Source organism: Pongo pygmaeus, chromosome 1 (genome assembly GCF_028885625.2).
Source record: "Pongo pygmaeus isolate AG05252 chromosome 1, NHGRI_mPonPyg2-v2.0_pri, whole genome shotgun sequence".
Lineage (NCBI taxonomy): Eukaryota > Metazoa > Chordata > Mammalia > Primates > Hominidae > Pongo > Pongo pygmaeus.
In genome coordinates this window covers 223,982,337-224,009,305 of record NC_072373.2, presented here as the reverse complement: position 1 = coordinate 224,009,305, position 26,969 = coordinate 223,982,337, and the positions used below count along the sequence as shown (strand labels likewise).

At 48.3% G+C, this 26,969-nt stretch overlaps 1 protein-coding gene and 1 non-coding gene across 12 annotated transcripts in view; both read left to right on the top strand.

Moving 5' to 3' along the window:
* Positions 1–26,969, top strand: part of CAMTA1 (calmodulin binding transcription activator 1) — a 980,974-nt gene that overhangs the window by 423,833 nt on the left and 530,172 nt on the right. The window lies entirely within an intron of this gene.
* Positions 11,483–11,647, top strand: LOC129022699 (U1 spliceosomal RNA). The gene has a single exon (XR_008496518.1). It is a non-coding gene; the product is annotated as a U1 spliceosomal RNA (small nuclear RNA).

Genomic DNA, 26,969 nt, shown 5'->3' with positions numbered 1-26,969 from the left:
GCAATTCCCTCATTCTGCTGCCCAGCAAAACCAGGGTTAAACTAAGGTTTGGTTACAGCATATGGGTAAGAAGTTTCCATGCTCAATAAAGTGCCACGTCATCTACTTTATAAAAGGGTAACACATCCCTTCTGAGCTGGAAGCCTCTCTCTCCATGCTTGCTCCTCTTGTGGCCAACAGCACACCCTCCAGGCAGCTGGGCAGCATTGCAGGTGTAGACCGGGTTTACGTCAGGCAGTGCTTTCTGGGAGAAGCCAGCTGGCTTGTGCAGATATCTTGTCCATAGCCTTGACCTTACTGGATACGCTTGCTAACCTCCCAAACAAACTGGTCCAGGCTCATGAAAGTTGGTTTGTTCTTTGGTTTGTTCATTGTGCATTAATTCATTCATTTGTACGTTCATTTGGTAAACACGTATCACGTACTTCATTGAAAATTCTGCAATGATCAGGTCAGTCAAAATGCACACACACACACAAAGAGCCTCTTTCTCCCTTTACCCTATTGAGTACCTTGTTGAGCATCTGAGATGCTGTGGAATTTTTGCCAGAATTTTAGCTGTTTGTCTACCCCTGTGCTAGATGATTTGAAAGCTGCATAGGGCAGGGGCTTGACTCTTGAAAACCATGTGATTCTGTTGAAGGTGCAAATCAAGCCAGCCCACAGGAAGCAATGAGTCAACATGTGCACTTCTGTGTTTTGCTCTTGTGGGTCAGAGGAGAGGTGCTTAAATTGCCCAGTGTTCACTGAGGGCTCCCGTGGGTTGGGATTGTTTCCTAGAACCATAGCTGAGCCTTGAAGGGTGGGAAGGCTTTAGACAGATTCTGGGGAAAGGCATCATACTTGGGAAGAATAACTTGACTATGTGAGCTGAGAGTAAACGTAGTGGGTTCTGATGATGTCGAAGGGACCAGCTTGATGATATGTGTTAAGTGTTTCACATGTCAAGTCCTTGGGACCTCCTGCTTGACTAGATCAGCACTTGAGCCCTTCATATAGAAAGCTATGTGCTAGAGTGACCATTGCTGGGCAGACTGGCTGGCATGGGGCTGTGGTTGACTCTGTCCTGGATGGGGCCGTGGAGACACCATAGCCTATTCCTAGTCTGGCCATGATACCGAAATAGCCTTTAACCATGATTCAAGCCCCCACCCTTTCTCCTATGTGATTGTTGTTTGAATACTTCTATTTTGTTTTGTTGTTGTTGTTGAAACTGTAGGGTAATTACCCTTGTCCTTAATAATTGCTTTAGTTTCCTTGATGCGCAGAGATGCTCTAGAGTCTATGCTGTTAAAAAGAGGTTAGGATTAAGTTTTTCAACCTGCCGCTGGTGTGAGAAGGATGTCTCCATGCCAATTACCGTCTCCTTGATAGGATTAGTCACAGTGTTAATTGCTACTCAGAAAAACTGCCAAGTTTGTTGTTTTAGACGTTGGCTTTTAAAATATTGCAGATGTCATCTCAAATGCAAATTGTATTTGGTATTAGAGATAACTGTTGATCTATTAACACTTTGGGGTTGATTCATATCTGAGGCTGTGTGAGAAAAAGGCGTCTCACCCTTGGATTATTAATTGCATCTTTGATGGTGGTTCCAGAACTGGGAGGGGGAGGCAGCTGTCAGGTCTGTTCCTTGGCACTCTCTTTGAGAGAACCCAGAGCTCTGTCAGCAACAATCTGTTGGAATTGGCCAGCGTAATGTATGAAACAACCTTGTTCTTCAGCTCAAGAGCATCACCTACCTACTCCACAGGTTGCAGTGGTTGGTTAGCTCCTGGTTTGCCTTGAATGTTGACACTCCAGGGAATGTCCAATGGCCACAGAAGTTCCTAATCCTTAGAGATTTCTGAGTCAGTAGAACCTCCCCATTTTGGACCAGGAAAGAATAGAGAATTCTGACATTATGTAGCATTTAATTTTTTATTAATGTTTTATTTTTAAGTCATTTCAAGATTTCAGAAAAGTCGTAGGAATAAAATGAAGAATTCCCACATGCCCTTCACCCAGATTCCCGATGTTAACATTTTATCATATCTGCCTTATCATTCTGTGTGTGTGCACACGCATGACTGAACCATTTGAAAGTAAGTTTCACACATGATGCCCCATTAACCCTAAACACTTCAATGTGTATATCCTGAGAACTAGGACATCCTCTTGCATAAGCCAGTGCAATGATCAAAGTCAGGAAAATAGTACTAATGCAATAGCATTATCCAATCTGTTGACTTTATTCCTGCAACCAACAACATCCTTTATTAGCAAAATACAATAATAAAAACAATAGTCTGTTCTAGGATCCAGTTCAGAATCTCACGTTATGTTTCATTTCCATGTCTCTGTAATTGCCATCAATCAATTCTTCAGTCTTTGTCTATCAAGACCTTGCCATTTTTGCAGCATACAGGCTAGTTATTTTGTAGACTGTCCTTTGGTTGGGATTTGTCAGATGTTTCCTTAGGACCAGATTCGGGATATGCAATTCTGGCAGGAACACCACAGAAGTGACATTGGGTTGTTCTTAGTGCATTGTGTTAGAAGGTGCATGGTTGCCTGCCCCTTTACTGGGATTGTTAACTTTGATCATTGGTTAGGATGGTATCTGCTAGGTTTCTCCAGTGTAAAGTTATTGTTTATTCTCTTCATAATTAATTCACATTTTATGGAAAAATAGTTTAGGTCTATGTAAGTAGCTTGTATTTCATTAAACTTTTACCGCTTGATTTAGCATCCATTGATAATTCTTGTCTGAATCAATTATTATAATGCATGCCAGGTGGTGATTTTTCTCTAAATTTATTTATTGTTTAGTACTCTGTACCAAATTGGAAAGCTTTTTGCTTTCTTACATTTATTTATTTACTCATTGATTCGTTTATACCCATATGGACTCATGGATTTCTATCTTAGTGAGTGACATTGACTAGATTATGTTGACTGAATTACATTCATTAGGTTATATATTTGTCCAGTGGTTTATAACCTAGTTGTTTTGGTAGTTATATTGTCACAGATTTGGCCAATGGAAGCCCTTTCAATCTGGCTTCTGTGTCCTTCTGACAAATCCCCATAATGTTTTTCCACAACATTTTATTATGAAAAACTTCAAACATAGAGAAAGCTAACAGACTTTTTTTCAGTGAACACTCATGTACCTATCACCTAGGTTCTTTAATGAACATTTTATTATGCTATCTTTATCATAGATCTATTCAGCTATCCACCCAGCAATGCATCTTGTGTTTAAATTGCATTTCAAAGTAAGTTGTAGATGTCAGCACACTTCATCCATAAACACTTTGGCAGGCATGATAGTGTCTCGACTTTAACATTTATTTACAGTTCTTTTACTCAGCAAAACTTACTTACAGTGCAAGGTACACATAGTAAGTGTACCATCGAACAAGCTTTGACCAGTGCATGCACCTGTGTGACTCAGACCCCTATCAAGTTGTAGAGCATTGCAGCCAGTCCAGAAAGTTCTTTCATATTTCTTTCTAACCAGTTCTTGCTCCATCATCTTCAGCAGCAACCACTGTTCTGATTTTGTTCTCACCATAGATTAGCTTTACCTGTTCTAGCACTTCATCTAAATGGAACATGTGCAATATACATTCTTTTGTATAAGGATGATTTCACTCATTATTGTGATTTTGAGATTCATCGTGTTGTTGTTATCAGTGGTTCGTTGCACCTGTCATTCTTTGAGCACTTTCTTTTTTCTGGCCCAGCAAAATGTCCCAAGGTTGCCTTCCACTTCCTCTCACCAACCCTGGGATTAGCTCAATCTCTAATGAGCCCTGGCTCCTTTCAGCAGAGAATGGTTTCTGGATTCCAGCTGTGTGCCTTGCGATTGGTATGCCATTGCTTTTAGACACTCTCTCCCTTAGTAGAAGAAGCTAAGCAATGCATGTGTGAGGATACATTCATAGATACACAAACGCATATATATCCACACCTACTTCTAAATATCCGCATTCATGGATGTGTGTAAAACCATGCATTCGTGATGATACCAATTCTAGTCCAACATCACAGGGTTCCTCCTAGCCATTCATCTTTCCATATGTGGCACTTTCTTTTCCAACATGGAGAAATTTTCCTGAGTATATTATTGTCTAAATCCTAAAATATATATAAAGTAATGAAATAAGAGTTAACCTATACCACTGAAGAAAGCAAACCTACCAACTAGAGTTCAATGTTTGTTTATAGCACTTTTTCTTTAGCCTGAGGGCATATAATCAACATACTGTGTTCATAAGCCTGTTGGGTTAATCTCCACCCCCTTTCTCTCTGGTTATGTTATTCTTGGAAATAAAATATAATTAGGCTCTTTTGTTTTTTTTGCTTGTGTTCTATTTTATGGTCTCTCCCCATCCTTGTTGATTTTTTTAAGGATGGAAAATATTAACATGTTTATAAAAATCAAAACTATGCAAAAAAGTTAGATCCAGAGACGTGTCACTGCCCCCATCCCTCCCCACACATAGGTAACCACTCTCATTATGATCTCCTTATCTGTTTTGTGTTTCTTTGCTGAGATAAGCAGATACATGTATACTTTCTTATTTTCTCCTTTTTTTCTTACACAAAAGACAGCTACTATAAATACTCCTTTGCACATTTCATTTTTTTAAATTAAACTTTCTATTTCAGGACAACTGTTGATTCACATGCAGTTGTAAGAACTAATACAGAGAGATGATCTATGCACACTTTGAGCTGTTTTTCTCAATGGTAACATCTTGAAAACTATAGTAGAATATCACAGCCAGGATACTTGATGTTGGTACAATTAAGATACAGAACATGTCCCTCACCTCCGGGGTGCTGCGGGATGCCCTTTTTAGCCTCACCCACTTCCTCCCCTCCCCTACACCCTCTTTGACTCTTTGCAACCACTAATCTGTTCTCTATGTCTGTAATTTTTATCATGTCAAGAATGTTATATAATTGGAATCATACAATAAATTACCTTTTGGAATTGGCTACTTTGACTCAGCATAATTGTCTCGCGATTCAACTAGATTGTTGCATTTATTAAGAGTTTATTTCTTTTTATTGCTGAGTGATGTACCATAGAATGAATGTGCTACAGTTTGTTTAGCCCTTTATACATTGAAGGACATCTGGGTGTTTCTAGTTCTTGGCAATTACATATAAAATGTCTATAAACATTTGTGTACAGGTTTTTGTGTGGTCACAGATTTTCATTTCTTTGAGATAAATGCCTAGGAATGCAGCTGCTGGGTTGTATGATAACTACATATTTAGCTTTTAAAGAATCTGCCAAAGCACTTTTCAAAGTAGCCGTGCTTTATATTCCCACCAGCAATGTACAGATGACCCCATTTCTCTGCATCCTAATCAGCATTTGGTGTTGTCACTATTTTTTATTTTAGCTCTCCTGATAGGTGTGTAATGTTATCTAATTGTGGTTTAAATTTGTATTTCTCTAATTGGCTAATGATGTTGAACACCTTTGCATGTGTTTATTGCCATCTGTATATTCTCTTTGGTGAATTACCTGTTGGAGTCCTTTGTCCATTTTCTAATTGGATTATTTTATTTTTTATTAAGCTTTGGGGGTTCTTTATATATCTTAAATACCAGTCATTTGTCTGATAGGTGGTTTGCAAATATTTTCTCCTAATTTGTATCTTCTTTTGCATCCTGTCCTTCACAGAGCAAATATTTTTTTTTCTTTTTTTTTAATTTCTTTTTTTTAATTATACTTTAAGTTTTAGGGTACATGTGCACAACGTGCAGGTTTGTTACATATGTATACATGTGCCATGTTGGTGTGCTGCACCCATTAACTCGTCATTTAAACATTAGGTATATCTCCTAATGCTGTCCCTCCCCCCTCCCTCCACCCCACAACAGGCCCCTGTGTGCGATGTTCCCCTTCCTGTGTCCACGTGTTCTCATTGTTCAATTCCCACCTAAGAGTGAGAACATGCGGTGTTTGTTTTTTTGTCCTTGTGATAGTTTGCTGAGAATGATGGTTTCCAGCTTCATCTGTGTCCCTACAAAGGACATGAACTCATCATTTTTTATGGCTGCATAGTATTCCATGGTGTATATGTGCCACATTTTCTTAATCCAGTCTATCATTGTTGGACATTTGGGTTGGTTCCAAGTCTTTGCTATTGTGAATAGTGCCACAATAAACACACATGTGCATGTGTCTTTACAGCAGTATGTTTTATAATCCTTTGGGTATATACCCAGTAATGGGATGGCTGAGTCAAATGGTAATTCTAGTTCTAGATTCCTGAGGAATCGCCACACTGACTTCCACAATGGTTGAACTAGTTTACAGTCCCACCACAGTGTAAAAATGTTCCTATTTCTCCACATCCTCTCCAGCACCTGTTGTTTCCTGACTTTTTAATGATCGCCATTCTAACTGGTGTGAGATGGTATCTCATTGTGGTTTTGGTTTGCATTTCCACAGAACAAAGATTTTATTTATTTATTTCTTTTTTTGAGACGGAGTTTCACTCTGTCACCCAGGCTGGAGTGCAGTGGTGCAATCTCAGCTCACTGCAACCTCCACCTCCCAGGTTCACACCATTCTCCTGCCTCAGCCTCCCAAGTAGTTGGGACTATAGGCGCCTACCACCACTCCCGGCTAATTTTTTGTGTTTTTAGTAGAGACAGGGTTTCACCATGTTAGCCAGGATGGTCTCCATCTCTGGACCTCGTGATCCACCCGCCTTTGCCTCCCAAAGTGCTAGGATTACAGGCATGAGCCACCGCGCCCGGCCCAAAGATTTTAATTTTCATGAAATCTTCTTTACCCATTTTTCTTTTTATATGTTGTGCTTTAGGTGTTAAGTTTAAGAACCCTTTGCCTAGCCCTAGTTCCCAAATTTTCTTCTATGTTTTAAGCCCATTGTCCATTCCAAGTTAGTTTTTGTAGGTGTGGAGAAGACTTTGGTGGAGGTTTTTTCTTTTCTTTTTTTTTGCCTGTGGATGTCTGATCACTGTAGCACCAATTGTTGAAAAGGCTATCTTTCAACAAAGCTATCTTGAATTAATTTTGGCATTTCTGTCAAAAATCGGTTGGGTGTATTTGTGCAGGTCTCTTTCTGGGTTCTCTATTCTATTGGTTTATGTGTCAATTCCTTTGCTAATACCACACAGAATTGATAACTGTAGCTATATAATAAGACTTCATCTGTATCCTGCCATTCTTATTTGGAATATTTGTACTTTCTCACTCTTTGATTAAGTTTAGCTTGTGATTATCCTATTTTTTTAAAAAAAGACCCGAAATTTTGGTTAATTTGATCCACCTCATTTATTTCTACATCTAACTTTATTTTTCCCTTTCTTATGGTTATGCTGTTGTTCTTCTTCTAGCTTTTTGAGCTTAGAATTTTAAAATTTTAATTTTTCATTTTTATTAAAATAATAAAAAAGGCTATGAATTTTCAGTCTGATCACTGTTTTAAATATGTCTCATAAATTCTGGTACGTAGTGTTTTTGTTTGTTTGTTTGTTTTTTGAGATGGAATCTCACTCTGTCGCCCAGGCTGGAGCGCAGTGGCGCGATCTCAGCCCACTGCAACCTCCGCCTTCCAGGTTCAAGCGATTCTCCCACCTCAGCCTCCCCAGTAGCTGGGACTACAGGCGCACACCACACCTGGCTAATTTTTGTATATTTAGTAGAGATGGGGTTTTACCATGTTGGCCAGGCTGGTCTCAAACTCCTGACTTCAGGTGATCCTCCTGCCTTGGCCCCCCAAAGTGCTGGGATTACAGGTGTGAGCCACCGTGCCCCACCTGGTATGTAGTGTTTTCATGATCACGTGTACATTTTTGGAATTTCTATTGCTTTAGTTTTGAAAAGATTTTTAACATTATTTTCCAGTTTTATTAGACTGTGATCAGAAAATATTTCTTTGTAATATTTCTATTTTATGAAATGCATTGATTATTTATCACCTAACACGTGACCAACTTTTGTGAATATTCTGTGTGTACTTAAGGAGAAGATATAGTAGATTCCATATCTACTAATAGGGAATTCAAGGAAAAAGTATGAAGTGTTACTGTATTAGTCTGCTCTCACATTGCTGTGAAGAACTACCTGAGACTGGGTCATTTACAAAGACAAGAAGTTTAATTGACTCATGGTTCCACAGGCTGTACAGGAAGCATGGCTGGGGAGGCCTCAGGAAACTTACAATCGTGGCAGAAGGTGAAGGGGAAGCCCACATGTCCTGCGTGGCTGGAGCAGGAGGAAGAAGGTGAAGGGGGAGGTCCTGCACTCTTTCAAACAACCAGATCTCCTGAGAACTCACTATCACGAGAACAGCAAGGGGGAAATCCTCCCCCATGATTCAGTCACCTCCCCCAGGCTCTTCCTCCAACATTGGGGATTACAGTTTGACATGAGATTTGGGTGGGGACACACATGCAAACCACATCAGTGACAAATTGATTTGTCAAGGAAATTGATTATATTGTTTAGGGCTTCTGTGTCCTTACTTATTTTTTGTTTACCTGGTTTCTCTTGTACTGACAGCGGTGTGGTAAACACACTATTCTTAGTGTTTTCATCTATATTTCCTACAGTTTCTTTCTTTCATTTTCCTTCCTTCCTTCCTTCCTTTTGTTCTTTCATTCTTTGGTTCTTTCACAGAGCTGTCACCCAGGCTGCAGTGCAGTGTTGCATTCTCGGCTCACTGCAACCCCCGCTTCCTGGGTTCAAGCAATCCTTGTGCCTCAGCCTCCGAATGGCTGAGACTACAGGCAGGCACCACCACGCCTGGCTAGTTTTTGTGTTTTTAGTAGAGATAGGGTTTTGTCATGTTGGCCAGGCTGGTCTTGAACTCCTGACTTCAAGTAATCCACCATTCTTGGCCTCCCAAATTGCTGGATGTGAGCCATCAAACCTGGCCTATCTTTCCTACAATTTCCTCTCCTGTAAAAGTGGTTGTAGTCTTGTTTGGTGCACTAATATTCATTACGGTTATGTTTTTATTGTGGAATGTGATTTTTAGCATTAGAAGGTGTCATAATGTTGTTTCTTAAATTATACTTATTCTACTTTGATATGAAGATTGCAATACTTGCTTTGTTATTTCCATTTGCCTCATATGTCTTTGCCATCCTTTTAGTTTTAGGCTTTCTGAATCTCTTTGATATGGTTTGGCTCTGTGTCTCCACCCAAATCTCACCTTGAATTGTAACAATCCCCATGTGTCAAGGGTGGGACCATGTGGAGAAAATTAAATCATGGGGACAGTTTCCCCCATACTGTTTTCATGATAGTGAGTCCTCACAAGATCTGATCGTTTTATAAGGGGCTTCTCCCCCTTTGCTCGGCACTTCTCTCTCCTGTTGCCATGTGAAGAAGGAAGTGTTTGCATCCTCTTCTGCCGTGATTGTAAGTTTCCTGAGGCCTCTCCAGCCATGTGGAACTGTGAGCCAATTGAACCTCTTTCCTTTTATAAATTACCCAGTCTCGGGCAGTTCTTTATAGCAGTGTGAGAACAAACTAATACACTCTTTTGAAAAGTATGCCTCTTATATATAACATATAGTTGGATCTTTCTTTTTAAGCCAAATTGAAAATTTTTTTGTTTTCATAAGTTTCATAAGCCCATTCACTTTTATTTATATGCCCAATATGTATAATATCTTATATAATAAATGCAATGTGTATTATGTTCTACTTGCTGTACTTGTCTTTCTACATGATGCATTTTCTATTCTCATTTAATTTCTTTTTATATATAAGAAATTCTCATTTTTAGTCTAATGGGTACCTTTGTACTCATTACCTTTAAAAATCCCGTTAGTCTCTTACTAACTTTTACCATTTGGTCTTTCGGTTGTTAATGGAGTCTCTTGACTCCCACCTGTTGCTTATACAACCATCATTGAGCTTATTCTGGTTTTGTCTTTCCTTTTTTTGTTTCCTATCATTTTGTAGTTGACAAAAAACATATATAATCTATGTATGATTCTCCTAACCTTAGTTACACACTTAATTTAGGTCCATAATTAAATATATTAAACGTTCCCCATAAGTTCCTTTGCCAAAGAGTCCCCAGTCATCTCCTGGTTGGATAAAGTTAATTTTCTAGACGATTCCTTCAGAGGCGCCTGTGGGTACATCACTCAATTCTTCCATATTTTAAACTCTTATTCTGTACCTCTGATTTTTGAGGGTCTGCTTCGCTAGATATAAAATCTTTGAGTTTTATGGAACTGCTGCTCCATCCTTGCCCCACCTTCTAAGTTGTTTTTGAGAAGGCTGACAACTGTCTCTCTTGCCCTTATAGTAAGTTATTTGATCTTTTCATTTACAAGCGGTGAGGCTATTTTTCAAATGCATCGTTGAGGTTTTTAATTCAGTTTGTAGTGTTATGACACAGTTCCTCCCTCTCCACCTTATGGTTGGGATTTTGGGGTAAGTGTCGTATTCTCATTTTAGTTTTTCTTCTTTCATAGTCTCCTACAGATGAAGACCTCTTACATCGCCACATTGAGTGGTTCGTGTGATTTTTAGTTCAAGAGCTCCCTCTTCTGTCAGTGCAGCGAAGTGCAGTTTCTTTATGACTGGTTTTTGGGGGAGGGGCGGGAGGAGTTGAGGGTCCTTGGATGTATCATTATTTTTTGTTTTGCAGAATCCTAAATGCCCACATCTGGCTTCTCCCTCCTTCCCCTGCACATTTTCTAATGCTGCCCCTGCCTACCTTTAAATCACTTCCTTCTAGTCCATATTCTGGTCTATCTGGATTCATTTTGGTATTTTCTCCCCTGTAGGATGTACTTTCTCTTTCTTCAGGTAATTGTAATTTATTCCTAAACTCTCCATGCTCGACTTCTGCCTTCATTGGCTTTTGGACCCATCTTATCCTCTTGCTCTTTATAAAAGTTCTGGGTGGGAACTCAAGAATTTGTTAATTTGATGTTTATAGTGTCTCTTTTTTCCAGTCACGTGAAAGGTGTGTGGGATTTGTGTGGTTGTTTTTGTTCTTCTTGTTGATCTGTGTAGTTTTTAGAGGATGCGTTGGGAGATTTGAGTTTTTGTGGCTATCATTACCTTGGCGACCTGAAAGTCCCTTACGTGGCATTTTAGGAGATGTGTGCAGTTATATCAATTTCAAGTACAATAGTGACTCAAGCCTGTTATGAACACCATCTTTTCATGTTAATTGTACCATAAAAGAATCTTGAGGATATCTTTAAAAGGTCTGCTCTCTTACGAAGGTTAAGTATCTCCCCTGTAAGCTTGTTTACACCATGCATCTGTTTAGCCAGCCCTTTTTCATAGACACTTCAGCCAAATATTGGCGTGTTTTCTGTTTCTGTGTTTATGGTTGAACTCAACGAGCCTTTTACTATTGTGGCATATGGGAGGGAGCGTTGCCATTCTGCTGCCAGGGGTGAGTGTGATCTGGCAGCTGTTACATTGTGTATATGCGTGTAGGTCTCTATCAAGAAGGGACCCGCCATGCTTACCTGGGAGGGGAGATATACCAGGATCCTGAAGGTGGTTCTCCCAGGGTGAGGCTTATCCATTGCATGCCAGATGTGTTGACCCTTGCGATTTCCCCAAACGTGGGAAACTCACTGCATCATTTGTGGTAGTGGGGGACTGTGTCTGTGCTCTCTCCTGATGTTTGAATTTTTTCTTAAAAAAAGAAAAAAAGGAGATTCACCATCTTCCATGGACTGAATATCTGTGTTCCTCCAGAATCCATGTGCTGAAGCCCTAACCCCAGTGTGATAGTCTTTGGAGATGGGGCCTTTGGGAGGTAATTAGATTTAGGTGAAGTTGTGAGGGTGGGGCCCCATGATAGGATTAGTGCCCTTATAAGAAGAGGAAGAGGGGCCTGGTGTGGTGGCTCACACCTGTAATCCCAGCATTTTGGGAGGCTGAGGCAGGAGGATTGCTTGAAGTCAGGAGTTTGAGACCAGCCTGGGCAACATAGGGAGACCCCATCTCTACCAAAACAAAGAAAAAAGAAGAGGAAGGTACTAGAGCACTCTCCCTGCTTTGTGAGGACACAGTGAGAAGGTGGCTGTCTGTAGGCCAGGAAGGGAGCCCTCACCAAGAATGGAACTGGCTGGCATCTTGATCTCAGACTTCCAGTCTCCAGACCTGTGAGACATAAATGTCTGCTGTTTAAGCCACCCAGCCTCTGGTACTTTGTTACGGAAGGCTGAGCTGACTCAGATGCCAGCCAACCATATTTTTACAGCGTTCTCATACAAAGCCCGAAACCAGAGTCAGATTCAGCGCTGCCTGGCTTGGGGAATGCGCCATGCCTGACTCATTGCAGGGGGTCAAGAATGTTTGTGAGATGAATACATGGAGTATCTTTGTTCTGGAAATAGACCACCTATGAATTATTATAGTAGAGAAATCCCAGGCCCCCTCGAAGGACAGCAAAAACCTGTAAAGTGTCTGTACTTTGGGCCCAGAGGAATAATGGAAAGAGGCCAGGCATGCTGGGAAAGTTCCATTTACAAACCCGCCTTCTGCTGGGTTGAGTCTCACCTGCTGTGGGCTCAAGGATCCTGGCCTGGCCTATTTTTTCTCTGGGTGGATACCCCATTCCCGGGAGCGTTCAGATCCCTGAAGACAGCTTCTGTTTCCTCCGAGACCACTACTGAGTCTTGTCACCTGGTGTCCCCACGGTGCCGCCCTGTCTTCTCTTGTTCTCTGTCGGTTCCAGAAAAAGGGACCACCTCGGCTCTGTGGCTTTGGATGTCTCCAGAGGAGGGTTAAGGCCTCAGACAGCTTCTCCAGTGGGACACAGCCAACATCTGAGCTGCATTTGCAAAATGAGAGCCAATCTTAGGCTGAGTCGGACAGGGATAAAGGAATTGTGCTCGGCCACCCAGGTGGCACCTGCTGTCCCTTGACCTGGCACCATGGGCTCAACTTTGGGTTTTAACTTCCCATGAGTGGTGGACATGGAGAGGAAATGGTCAAGAGGATGAGGACATATGGGGAGCGATCTCCAGGGTCACTGAGGTCCTGTCTCCTGCCTCCTGCTCCCTAGGGCCCTCCAGCTGGGCCCAAGAGGTCTCCCTCCAACCTGGTTGTCAGTCAGCTTCTGCTGTGCCCTCACGGGGAATTCCTCCTAGAGCCCACCAGGTGGGAGAGCCAGGGCAGGAAGCGCTGAAGGCCGGCATAGCACCAGCACAGATGAATGGCCCGGCTTTCTCAGAACCCATCCCCTGGAACACTGGAGGCAGCGAAGGAAGGGCCAGGTTCTATGAGAGGAGCTTAGGCAGCAGGAATACTCCATGACAGCAGAGATGCTGGGGCCTTTTCCCCAGAGCCTTATTCTTATTTTTTTAAATCTTTAGATAGAGCTGTCATTCACGGCATTTAATTACTTGTTCATTCATTCATCATTCATTCACTCATGCACTTGATGAGTATTGCACTCTCCTACCTTGTGCCAGAGACTGTGCGAGACTCGGAGAATTGGTTACACACCCAGAGTCTTGCCTTTGGGGGCTTTCACGAGCAGAGCCATTGCTCCGGCTTTTGGGTTTCCATAGCGTGCATTAGCCTTTGAAGACCTCCGGGAAGTCCCTCCAGAATCAAACCTGTTCCATTGTGTTTCACTGAGAATTCTGCAAATTTCTTTGGTGATGGGACTTGATTCTTCTTTATATGGTACCAGGCAGACAGTGAATGCGTCGTGAAACACCTCTCCAGGCCTGTGGAACAGGGTGGGGGACACTGGGGTCTCAGTGAGAGCCTGGCCTTTGGATTCAGACAGTGCTGAGTTACAGTCTCAGCCCTGCTCCTCGCTGGCTGTGGGGCTGGGGCCACGTGAACTGGCTAAGCTTTGGCTTTCTCAGAAATAGTTTGGGGATAATGATTCCTGCCTGGTGGGAGGATTAAATAAGATAAAGGAATGGCAAAGTTTCATCCTATGGTCAGGGAGGTTGATGACTGCCTTGTGCCATGGGTGACCCCTGTGTTCCTTCAGAGGGCATGTGCACAAGCTGGTGCATACACACACACACACACACACACACAAACACACACACAGGCTTCCTGTAGTCCTCGCTTGCCTGGAAGGCAGCAGTGACTCTGCCTTCTAGAAGTGGTCTGAACTGTCTGCTTTCCAAACCGGGGCGACAGGACTGTGACTCGAGGTGATGGGTTGCTGCACTGCTGTGCTGCCAGACGCATTCTGCTGGCTTCTCATAATGTCAGTGAGATCTGGGAAATGGACCAAGCACGATTTCCAGCTAAATGAAACACTTTGGGGCCATCAGCTAAATAGATGATGCTTTTGAGAAAACCCCATGAGCATTGTGTCAGACAGGCCATGGGACCCTGCAAGCCTGTCTTTTTCTGTGCTCATCTGGGTGATGAGACATTGCCCGGGCCGGCTCCATGAGCCCCTCTGGCTGTGAGGACCTGTGTCTTCTGTCTCAGCACACCTGTGGGGAGGCTGAGATTTGAGCCTCATGGAGCACTCAATCCTTTCTGCATCTTGCTGTCTTTGTGCCCTCCTCTTTCTCCCTTCCTCTTGCCTGACTGTTGACTACAAAATAGGATATTATTTAGGAACGTGTCCTTGCCTCCCTCCCTGGCTCCACATCACCCCATGACGTAGTGGCTGTGCTCAGGCGGAGAGTGAGTTATGTTTCTGTGGGCAGGAGCGGGTCATGAGTCCTGGGTCCTCCCTAGACAGCCCCAGGCCTTTCTCTTTGTTCCAAGGGGCCCGGCCGCCATATTGATTGTTTCATCCCTGTGCACTGCCCAGAGCTGCCTCCTGGAGCACTCTCTCTTCTTTCCTGATGGCAACAGTCCTACCTGATGGCAACGGTCCCTGGGCCAGAGGATGCCCATTGGTCTTCATGGAGGGAGCTTGGGTCAGGCCCACTTGGTCTCCAATCCTGGCTCCGCCGCGTGCCAGCTCTGCAGTGGTGCCAGCTTATCCTGCTAAGCCTAGCTTCCTCTTCTACGTGGGTATATCTGCCCCAGGTGCAGTTGTGAGGATCCGGGGTAGTGCTCATGAGGTGCCCAGCACCCTGTGTGGCACAGAAGTGACCAGAAAATACCAACTCACCTCATGCCAAGTCTTCACTGTCCTTAAGATCTCCAACCTTTTTTCTTGATCTTCTTCCCTCGATGACCAACACCCTTGTTCCTCCCACCCTTGCGGGCCACCCCCTCATACATCTTTCCTTGGGCCACAACTTAGGCCTTTGCCTTGCCTTTACTTACCTGTTCATCTACCCACCCACCCACCCACCTATCCAACCATTCATTTCTTGCTTCATTCATCCAGTGATGTATTGAATGTTTCCTACATGTGTATGTCAGGCTAGGGTGAGCAAAGCAGATTCAGTGTCTGCCTACCCTAAACTTAGTGCAGGAGAGGATAGAGACAGTGGAACAGGTGCATGTGCGTGTGAGTATGTGTATGTGTGATTGTATGTGTATGTGTGTGAGTGTATGCATGCATGTGTGTATGTGTGTGTGAGTGTGTGATGGGAGGTAGGTGCTAACAGGGAGTCTTGAGAAATGCATACTAGGGTCACCAAACAGGGTCCTGTGGGGTCAGGAAAGCTTCATGGAGGAAGTGACTCTTACCTCCTTGAGCAGATATAAGCAACCTGAGGCCAGGGGTTGTGTTTTCTAGGGCCTCAGAACACCAGCATCGTCAACAGGTGAGTGCCTGCCATTTATATGAGGCCCTGGGTTTGCAAAGAGGGATGAATATGCAAAATAAATAGTAATGCAAAGGGACAGTTAATAAATACTTGTCCAATGAATTCATGGATGAATGTGCCATTGCCAGGCTTATATTTGCTAAGCAATCTTCCCAGCATGTGTTAAATCTCTGACTCACCATGAATAAGGAGCTTAGAAGAGCTCATTTGAGTTTCCACGTGGTTCATGAATATGCAAGCGAGATTCCTTTTAATCTCAAATTTTATTTTATTAGATGTATTTACATGTATTTATTAGCTCTCAGGTTTTCCTTGGGGCCTATGGGAAATTTAACAAAGGTATCATCCCATCTTCACTGCTGTTGTTACAGGGCAGGATGGAAGATTCCTGAATAACTCAATCACCCCAGATGACCAGAGATCTTCTGAGTGTGTAATGACCACAGACTAATCTTAATCATAATCACTACCATGAACCCACATGACGTGCAGTTGTATAAAGGATGGGGCACCTCAGTGTTTGTACCATCTTTACATAAAGCCAGAGTGCTCAAGCCATCCTGGACCTCACCTGGTGGGAGGGAGAATCATGCTCTGCCAGGTGGAGGCCTTAGGTCTTGTTGGTCTCCTTTTACTGCAGGAGAGGCTGCAGGCTTAGCTGGAAGCATAATCGCTGCTCAAGGTCAGGCTGTGCCCAGTGGCCGAGGCGCTTGGTGAGCTTTCCACTGGGTGGCCTAAATTTGCACCGCTGTGCAGGCTCTCGTCCCAGTTGGCAAGGGCACCGCAGCTGGATGGCTCAGTGTCCACCCAAAGGGAAGTGGAAAAACCAGCAGCTGGCTGAATCTGAGAAGGTTTTCATGTTCCCAACGAGATCCAAGATCAAAACAGTTTTCTAAAACTATTTTCCACTTTCTAAAATTAAGGTTATTATTATTATTTTTCAGGAAATCTGCTGTGTATGGGTTTTATTTTTAAACGTCATCATCATTTTGTACAGGAGCACAAAACTCATGAATTCCGTCCCTGCTCAAGCGGGGTCCCAGGTTGGAGGCGTGACACCCGCACCTGCCCACTGGTGTCATTGATTGCCAAGGGCAAGGCTCTAGGGTTAGTGGGAGCCTGATGAAAGCCCACCTGGGGCTCTTGATGTGGGAGTGTTTGGTGGATGTGCCTCCCTGCCCCACTTCTCAGGGCCCTGCTCCGTAGCTTCTCCATGTTGTCTGGATGGTCTGTTGGCACCCTGCCCACCGCACTTCAGCTTCCCATGCTGCCATCTGCACGGGCTGCTGCCCTGATGAGTCTTGGGTCACATGAGCTGCATCCTCATTGCTGCAGCCAGCGGATGGCAGAAAGCGCCTTGACCCCATCGTCCAGTGTCTCCTTGGCTGAGATGAGGAGGCTGGAGGAGAGGCTAGGAAGAGTCAGGAAGGGGCTGTAAGGGGCCAGCTGGGCGGGGGACTGCAGCCTGGGGCAAATTCTTACTGATCTTGGCAGATACCTTTTTTTTTTTGAGACGGAGTCTCTCTCTTTTGCCCAGGTTGGAGTGTGGTGGCACGATCTCAGTTCACTGCAAGCTCTGCCTCCTGGGCTCATGCCATTCTCCTGCCTCAGCCTCCCGAGTAGCCGGGACTACAGGCACCCACTACCATGACCGGCTAATTTTTGTATTTTTTAGTAGAGACGGGGTTTCACTGTGTTAGCCAGGATGGTCTCCATCTCCTGACCTCGTGATCTGCCCGCCTCAGCCTCCTAAAGTGCTGGGATTACAGGTGTGAGCCACCGCGCCCGGCCAGCAGATCTCTTTTATTATCCACAAAGACCTCTACTGTCACCCTTTCCCTCCCCACCAACAATATCCTGGGAGCCTTTTCTCCTAGTGGCCCTGGGAATTACTCATTTAAGGCATTGGATTTCCCTTGGAACTTCCCTTTCCTGGGGGTGTGGGTGGGGTGTTGCTGAGAACACTTGGGAGGGTCCGTCGACAACCCATCAAGAGTGGCGAGGCCGGCACCCCAGTGCAATGTGCCAGCGGGGTTGACAGCTACCCCAGAGAAAAGGGTGGAAGCTCAGACACTTAGTAGGATTTCAGGGGTTCACTTCTCTGCATCAGTCCCTCTCTGAAGAAGGTCACTGGTGCGTAATCATAGACTTTTGGTTGGCTCAGAGTTCCCTCGACAGTGGCATTTCCAGCTCAGAAGTTCAGGGTCTAGTCTCCCCGCAGGAAGATGGTGAATGACGGAAACACATCCCCTCGCCTGTTCCAGTGCGGCTCCTCCGCTCATCCCTATAGGGTTCCTGCCAGCAGCAAACCTTTCCGAGCCACTGATTCCTTATCTCAGGGGTTGGGATCCTAGCATTCCCTTTTGGGGGTGTCCTAGGATGGCAGATGTGGGATGGCCTGGCGTGTTCAGCCCAGTGCCTGTCCATGGCCCCTTGAGGCAGGCGTTTCCTTCTTGCCTTCTCTGGCTTTGAGTTCAGTTGCCCCCACATCCCCTGAGGATCCAAAAGGGGCTTTTTAACTCTGCTCAATGAGAACTTTCCTTGAGGCCCCACACATGCCTCCAAAGAACCCGCTTTTAGGAGGCATGCAGGCCAAGGTTTATTGCAGTAAAAGAGAGTGACACAAAGCTCACTGCCTCCCCCTCAAATTCCCACCCCGCCACCTCACCCTCATTGCCTGCCTCTCATGGAATTACAACCATCTGCTTGTTATTTGTGATTTCCACTCGCCTTCAGGCTGTTCCAGGCAATGGCTGAGTTTCATCACCTTTACATCCCTAGGACTGGGTGCAGGGCAGGTGCCCCGTGAATGCTTGCTGAGTTCATGCTGTAATCCCTGTCCTCTAATTTCATTTAAATTAACATTTTCCTCTCTGACAAAGATAGAACATGCTCATTGAAGAACATTCTTACCACACAGAAAGATATAACAAAAAGCAACCAACTTCACAAACATTGTCTGAAGTCCCATTTCCCAGAGATAGCCGGGGTCAAGGTTTTAGAGAATGCCATCCTTCTGGACTTTTCCTTATGCATGCATAGATATATAGGTGCTGGGTATGTGAAGAATTGTATAGAAATGAGATCTCACCATGCATTCCATTTTGCATTTTTTTTTTTAAATCACAGAGTGCTTTCCATGTTAACAAATACAGATACGCACATTTTTTCTAATAACTGTGTACTATTCTATCAATATCCTGTGATTCATTTACCAAAGTAGTTAACTGAAGCCTTTTTTTTTTTTTTTTTTTTTGAGACGGAGTCTCGCTGTCACCCAGGTTGGAGTGCAGTGGTTCGATCTCGGCTCACTGCAAGCTCCGCCTCCTGGGTTCACTCCATTCTCCTGCCTCAGCCTCCCCAGTAGCTGGGACTGCAGGCACCCGCCACCATGCCCGGCTAATTTTTTTGTATTTTTAGTAGAGACAGGGTTTCACCATGTTAGCCAGGATGATCTTAATCTCCTGACCTCATGATCTGCCCACCTCGGCCTCCCAAAGTGCTGGGATTACAGGCGTGAGCCACCGCGCCCGGCCAACTGAAGCCATTTTTAAGGGGTTTCCACACTCTTCCTATCATCAACTAGGCTGTGGGGAATGTCACTCTGTCCATCTCTGTGCCCCTGTCTACCCAAATTAGTGGGACCAACCCCTTTCACAGGACACCAACCCCATTTATAAGTAGTTTACAGGATGCTACTTTGCTTCTGTGAACTTATCCCTTTGTTCTATTGTTTGTTTTTTGTTTTTTTAGATGGAGTTTTTGCTCTTGTTGCCTAGGCTGGAGTGCAATGGCGTGATCTTGGCTCACCGCAACAACTGCCTCCTGGGTTCAAGCAATTCTCCTGCCTCAGCCTCCCGAGTAGCTGGGATTACAGGCATGCGCCACCACGCCCGGCTAATTTTTTGTATTTTTAGTAGAGACGGGGTTTCTCCGTGTTGGTCAGGCTGATCTCGAACTCCCAACCTCAGGTGATCCACCTGCCTCAGCCTCCCAAATTGCTGGGATTACAGGCATAAGCTATCACTCCCAGCCAAACTCATCCCTTTGTAAACGTCAGGTTTCTCCTGTGTGGGCCAATGTTCCCGGGGGCTGCCTGGGTTTCCTAAAATGGGAGTAATGATCTTTTATGACAAGGGGCATCCTGAGGAGTGACCAGTGAGTGAGAAAACCTGGTAGTCTCTCTTGCTCCAACAGGATCGTACGCTGCATGAGGACAGGAAGGGCTGTTTCTTCTAGCCCCTCCCTTCCCCTCCCAGGACTCCTCACCCAGGGCCCTGCACATGGGGACTCAGGGTGGCTGCTGACTGCAAGAAAGAAGGGCCGAGGCGGGAGCCCCAGGCTGGCAGCGCTTTGTCCCTCAAACCTGCCAAAGGTCATCGCCAGGCTTTGCCCTCATCTTCTTAGCCACCTAGCTCCCCTGGCAGTAAAACATCATTTTCTATTAAATGATATGTCTGACATTTACCAAATTTTTATGTGACAATTTAGAAGGAACTGGTTGCATTAAACAGCCTTATTAATATTGCAGTAACGTGATTAGGGGAACATCATGGTTGTTAGACCACAGGGCTCTGATTTATGAGCTCTGGAGGCACAGAGGTCTCCATTGACCAAAACACCTTCAGCTCAGTTCATGTACGGTTATCAAAATCCAGAGATGTAGTCCTGTGATCACATAGCCCTTCAAAACAAGGGTGGTGTTGAGAGCTCTTCAAGAACTCCGGACTCGGCCGGGCACGGTGGCTCACGCCTGTAATCCCAGCACTTTGGGAGGCCAAGGCGGGCAGATCATGACGTCAGGAGATTGAGACCATCCTGCCTAACATGGTGAAACCCCGTCTCTACTAAAAATACAAAAAATTAGCTGGGCGTGGTGGCGGGCACCTGTAATTCCAGCTACTCAGGAGGCTGAGGCAGGATAATGGCATGAACCCGGGAGGCGGAACTTGGCAGTGAGTTGAGATCGCGCCACTGCACTCCAGCCTGGGTGACAGAGTGCGACTCCATCTCAAAAAATAATAATAATAATAAATAAAAATAAAAACAACTCCGGACTCTGCGTTTCCAACTGGGAAGTGTAGAGTATGATCATTAGACTTGGGAGGATTAGCACTGATGGATATTTAAGCCACCCAGAAAGCCTCCTCTGGTAGGGCTCAAGCTGGGCTGGACCCTGTTCTAGCTCTCTGATGGTCTGATTGGGATTTGAGTCTCTGTGCACATCTCAACCATCTTCTGAGGAAGGCAGCAGAGGACAGGAGTCAAATCATGCCTGGAGTCGGGCCTCCCTACTGGGGAATCCTGGTGTCACCACGATTGCTGTGTGGACTTGGGCAAACCATCGAACCCCGCTGAGCCTTGGTGGCTTTGCCTGTGAAGAGGAATGATTGTGCTGCCCACTCCACAGGTTCATGGCAGTAGTCAAGTGGGGCTCGTGCATGTGAGCCCTCAGCATAGCTCCTGACTCTCACTTCGTGCTCAGCAGGTGCAGTCTCTCACCGGGATTCCAGGAGGGCCCTGCAGTCTCTGTTCCCAGCCCCAGTTAGGAACACACTGGAGATACTTTTGGAGACTCTTCTAGATCTACAGAAGACCCCAAGATAAAGGGCTGTGGCTCCCCCAAGGGTTTTCAGCCCTCTGGGGACAGACATGTGGAGCAAACTGTAATGAAGCAAGGGCACCTACAGGGGCCTCAGACCGGGGATGGCGTTGTGGCACAGGAGGGTCGAGGACCCGCCAGCGGAGCAGGAGGCAGTGGCATTCGGGATTGGCCCTGAGGAACCAACCAGGATGCTGGACTTTGGTCAGGGGATGAAGCTCTGGGTTTGAAATAGGAGCTTCATGATCCACAGCTGCCTTGGGGCACTTTGGATTAAGGTGACAGTGTGTGCTATGACACCAAGGCCTTAGGGCACATTGTGCTGCTGGAGGGGGATGGGTTTGGGTCAGGGGGCTTAAGGGTGCATGGGAAGGGGCCACAGAGCAGGCTGAGCCCAGGGGGAGGGCTCTGCACGCAGCCCAGGAATTCCCTTCACAGCAGCACAGAAAGTGTGTGCGTCAGGACGGGCATCTCCCTGGAGCAGGTGGAGGGGAGCCCAGAGGGCAGCCCCACAGAGTCCGGGAGGAGATGATGAGGCCACCCCAGGGAAAGCAGGGCCTGGGGCAGAGGAAGGAGAGTGGAGGTGAGAGCAGAGGGGGCTGAGAGAGTTCTAGGGGATGGGGGTTGCCGTCCTTCCATCCTCCCTGGGCCTTCTGCCCAGCTTTGCCCTGGCACTGTGGGCCATTTCCCAGATTTGTAGAGGTTGTCAGGGAGCTGGGAAAGTGAGGGCAGATGGCGAAGTGTTGCAGGGCTGGACCACGAGGCAGCTGGAGGCCAGGACAATGGACTGGGCAGGGTTGCAGGGCCAAGTGCAGTGGTGAGAGTGGGTGAGAGGAGGGGAGGGGAGGAGGGGAGGAGGGGGGTGTGAAGGGGAGGAGGAAGGAGGGCAGGAGGAGGGGAGGGGAGGGGAGGACCAGAGGAAGGGGAGAGGAGGTGGGGTGAGGTGGGGAGGATTGGAGGAGGGGTGGGGGGGTGAAGTGGGGGAGAGGAGGGGAGGATTGGAGGAGGGGTGGGGGGTGAAGTGGGGGGAGAGGAGGGGGGGATTGGAGGAGGGGTAGGGGGGGTGAAGTGGGGGTGAGGAGGGTGAGGAGAGGAGGGGAGGATTGGAGGAGGGGTGGGGGGTGAAGTGGGGGAGAGGAGGGGAGGATTGGAGGAGGGGGTGGGGGGTGAAGTGGGGGGAGAGGAGGGGAGGATTGGAGGAGGGGTGGGGGTGAAGTGGGGGAGAGGAGGGGAGGATTGGAGGAGGGGTGGGGGGTGAGGTGGGGGAGAGGAGGGGAGGATTGGAGGAGGGGTGGGGGTGAAGTGGGGGAGAGGAGGGGAGGATTGGAGGAGGGGTGGGGGGTGAGGTGGGGGAGAGGAGGGGAGGATTGGAGGAGGGGGTGGGGGGTGAAGTGGGGGGAGAGGAGGGGAGGATTGGAGGAGGGGGTGGGGGGTGAAGTGGGGGTGAGGAGGGGAGGATTGGAGGAGGGGTGGGGGGTGAAGTGGGGGAGAGGAGGGGAGGATTGGAGGAGGGGGTGGGGGGTGAAGTGGGGGTGAGGAGGGGAGGATTGGAGGAGGGGTGGGGGGTGAAGTGGGGGAGAGGAGGGGAGGATTGGAGGAGGGGTGGGGGGTGAAGTGGGGGAGAGGAGGGGAGGATTGGAGGAGGGGTGGGGGGTGAGGTGGGGGAGAGGAGGGGAGGATTGGAGGAGGGGTGGGGGTGAAGTGGGGGAGAGGAGGGGAGGATTGGAGGAGGGGTGGGGGGTGAAGTGGGGGAGAGGAGGGGAGGATTGGAGGAGGGGTGGGGGGTGAAGTGGGGGGAGAGGAGGGGAGGATTGGAGGAGGGGTGGGGGGTGAAGTGGGGGTGAGGAGGGGAGGATTGGAGGAGGGGTAGGGGGTGAAGTGGGGGTGAGGAGGGGAGGATTGGAGGAGGGGTGGGGGGTGAAGTGGGGGAGAGGAGGGGAGGATTGGAGGAGTGGTAGGGGGGGTGAAGTGGGGGAGAGGAGGGGAGGATTGGAGGAGGGGTGGGGGGTGAGGTGGGGGAGAGGAGGGGAGGATTGGAGGAGGGGTGGGGGTGAGGTGGGGGAGAGGAGGGGAGGATTGGAGGAGGGGGTGTGGGGTGAAGTGGGGGGAGAGGAGGGGAGGATTGGAGGAGGGGTGGGGGTGAAGTGGGGGAGAGGAGGGGAGGATTGGAGGAGGGGTGGGGGGTGAGGTGGGGGAGAGGAGGGGAGGATTGGAGGAGGGGGTGGGGGGTGAAGTGGGGGGAGAGGAGGGGAGGATTGGAGGAGGGGTGGGGGTGAAGTGGGGGAGAGGAGGGGAGGATTGGAGGAGGGGTAGGGGGGTGAAGTGGGGGAGAGGAGGGGAGGATTGGAGGAGGGGTGGGGAGTGAAGTGGGGGGAGAGGAGGGGAGGATTGGAGGAGGGGTGGGGGGTGAAGTGGGGGTGAGGAGGGGAGGATTGGAGGAGGGGTGGGGGTGAAGTGGGGGAGAGGAGGGGAGGATTGGAGGAGGGGTAGGGGGGTGAAGTGGGGGAGAGGAGGGGAGGATTGGAGGAGGGGTGGGGGGTGAAGTGGGGGGAGAGGAGGGGAGGATTGGAGGAGGGGTGGGGGGTGAAGTGGGGGAGAGGAGGGGAGGATTGGAGGAGGGGTGGGGGGTGAGGTGGGGGAGAGGAGGGGAGGATTGGAGGAGGGGTGGGGGGTGAGGTGGGGGAGAGGAGGGGAGGATTGGAGGAGGGGTAGGGGGTGAAGTGGGGGAGAGGAGGGGAGGATTGGAGGAGGGGTAGGGGGTGAGGTGGGGGAGAGGAGGGGAGGATTGGAGGAGGGGTAGGGGGTGAAGTGGGGGAGAGGAGGGGAGGATTGGAGGACGGGTGGGGGGTGAAGTGGGGGTGAGGAGGAGGGGTGGGGGTGAAGTGGGGGTGAGGAGGGGAGGATTGGAGGAGGGGTAGGGGGTGAGGTGGGGGAGAGGAGGGGAGGATTGGAGGAGGGGTGGGGGGTGAAGTGGGGGTGAGGAGGGTGAGGAGGGGAGGATTGGAGGAGGGGTAGGGGGTGAGGTGGGGGAGAGGAGGGGAGGATTGGAGGAGGGGTAGGGGGTGAAGTGGGGGAGAGGAGGGTGAGGAGAGGAGGGATGGGGGGTGAAGTGGGGGAGAGGAGGGTGAGGAGAGGAGGGCAGGTCAGGAGGAGGGGAGGGGAGGAGGAGAGGGGGAAGGAGAGGAGGAAGGAGAGGAGGAGGAGAGGGGAGGAGGCAAGAGCCAGTCTGGAGGGAGTGAGCCTGTGAGCCAGGAGCACAGAGGGCAGGGGTTGGGCTTCAGCGTCCTTCATGAAGAACTCAATTCTTCAATGGCAGAGGATGTTTCTTTTTCCTTTGGTTATAAAACAGTTGATGTTCTTCATAGAGAAGTTGAGCTACAGATAGGTAAAAAGAAGAAAATAGCCCGCGTAGTCCCATGGCTCCCCGATGACCATTGGTGGAAAGTGGGGCCTGGTACTCATGATGACTCACATCCAGATGTTTCTTCTCGGGGTTTTGAGAGGCCGGTTGGGCTGAAGCTCCAAGGACTGACCTGAAGGCCCTGGTGAAGTGTTCCTGGGGCACTTTAACCCCAAGGAGCTCTGAGCAGCCGGAAAACGGGCTGAGGTATGTGGGCCTGTGAAGGACAGGAGCACCCAGAAAGCCGGTTCCTAGGGTGTCCCCCCACCACCCACATCTGGGGAAAGCCCAGTCTGGCCTGGCTCCTGGCCTGGCCCTGAAGCCTAGGTTTGAAATTGTGGCTTAATGATCCACAGCTGCGCTTTTGGTTGCCAGAGCCCTCCTGAAAAACTAAAGAAGGCCTTGGCAATTTGAGAGAGCTCTGGGAAGCAGGAATGAGGCCGGGGTCTGGGGAGGAGGGTGGAAGAGAAAGAAAGAGTCTTTGAGGGCACGGGCAACCCCCAGCTCTGAGCCTGCGCCCTCTCCTGGCTTTCTTGGGCTCCTGGGGGCTGTGGATCTTGGCTGGGCTGCTGCTCTGGGCTGACCCGCCCTCCTGCAAAGCTCTGTGGAAAGCGCCTTACCTGCTTATCTCCTGCCATCTGGAACATCCTCCTGAATCTCTCGGCCTCATCGCCCATCGTCTGTACCAAAAGCCATTCCTCTGAGTCTAGTGTTAGTCCTGGCAGAGTGGCTGCGGTTGGCTGTCTTAGGTGTGGGAGAAAATCGTTGTTCAGCCAAGAAGGAGGTGGAGGGTGGAGGGTTATCCCTCAGGCTCTTCAGCTCGGGAGCCCATGCCGGAGAGATCTGGGAAAGCATCCTTATTTGTTGGCCCAGGTGAAGAGAAGCCAGGCAGGGTAGCCAAGGTGACTCCTGGACCCAGCCCCAGCCCCCGGGAGCCACGCCAGTTGGGGAGATGGCATGACGGACTGGCGCCCGCAATGTCTCTAGGAGCTGGTGGCTGAGGGTGGCTGAGGCCCTCAGGCCTGTCCTGTTGGGGGCACACAGTGGGATCCTCTCTCTCCCTGAACCCAGGGTCACTCAGCACCATGCTCATGGCTGGGGGAACCAGTGTACAGAGGGACCCCCCAGGAGCCTGGGGGGTGTGGCAGCAAATAGAAGCCATGGCTGCATCCAAGGTAGAAGGAGGCCAATTGGGTCACACAGCAAGAGGGACTCCCAACTCAGGGTGCAGTTGAGTCTGATCGTGGGGTGAGATCCCCGGTGGCTGCCTCCCTGAGTAGGATAAGCAGCCCCCGGGGGATCTGCCCAGGCAACCTCCTGGCCCCTTGATGTGCGCCTGAAGCTTGGAAATAGACTGATGGTGTCCAGGCAAGGGCTGAGGAGGAGGATGGCAGGAGAGTCCAGGGAAGCCAAGCAGGCTGGCTCAGGGGGGCATTGCAGGCAATGCGTGACCCCAGCATTCATCACACGCTGGCTTAATGTGTTTGTGTGTGTGTGTGTGTGTGTGTGAGAGAGAGAGAGAGAGAGGTTTTTTTGTTTTTTTTTTTGAAAGAGTCTCACTCTGTCTCCCAGGCTGGAGTGCAGTGGCATGATCTCGTCTCGGCTCACTGCAACCTCTGCCTCCCAGGTTCAAACAATTCTCCTGTCTCAGTCTCCCAAGTAGCTGGGATTACAGGTGCCCACCACCGTGCCTGGCTAATTTTTGTATTTTTGGTGGAGGCGGGGTTTCACCATATTGGTCAGGCTGGTCTTGAACTTCTGACCTCAGGTGATCCACTCATCTCAGCCTCCCAAAATACTGGGATTACAGGTGTAAGACACTGCACTCGGCCAAGATTTTCAATCAAAGCCGCTATGTGGCCCCGATGAGATGGAGATGACAGGACAGCTCCTCTATGCAGTAGCCAGATCTAGGGCCAAGTGCAGCCTCCCTCGGGTCACTGCTTGGCCTCTGACATGTGCTGTCCTCTTCTGTCAAATGGGGATCTAATCCTACTGAACAGGATTGCGCAGGTTAAAGGAAAGGCTTCTTATAGCGCAAACAAAGCAAGCATGGCCTCTGCCCTCACAGAGACTTCTTGGAGCTCAAACAGAACAAATGTGGCCTCTGCCCTCATGGAGACTCCAGCAGCAGGGATGGCTCAGCCTGCCGAGTTTCGTGATGGGGGTGCATGCGATGCCAGGGAGGACTTGGCTGGGAGACACCACCCATCGGAGGCTGGTTTTGTCCTCCCTGAGGGGGTGGGCCCCGCAGAGAGAGCAGGGCCTGTTAGAGGACTCCAG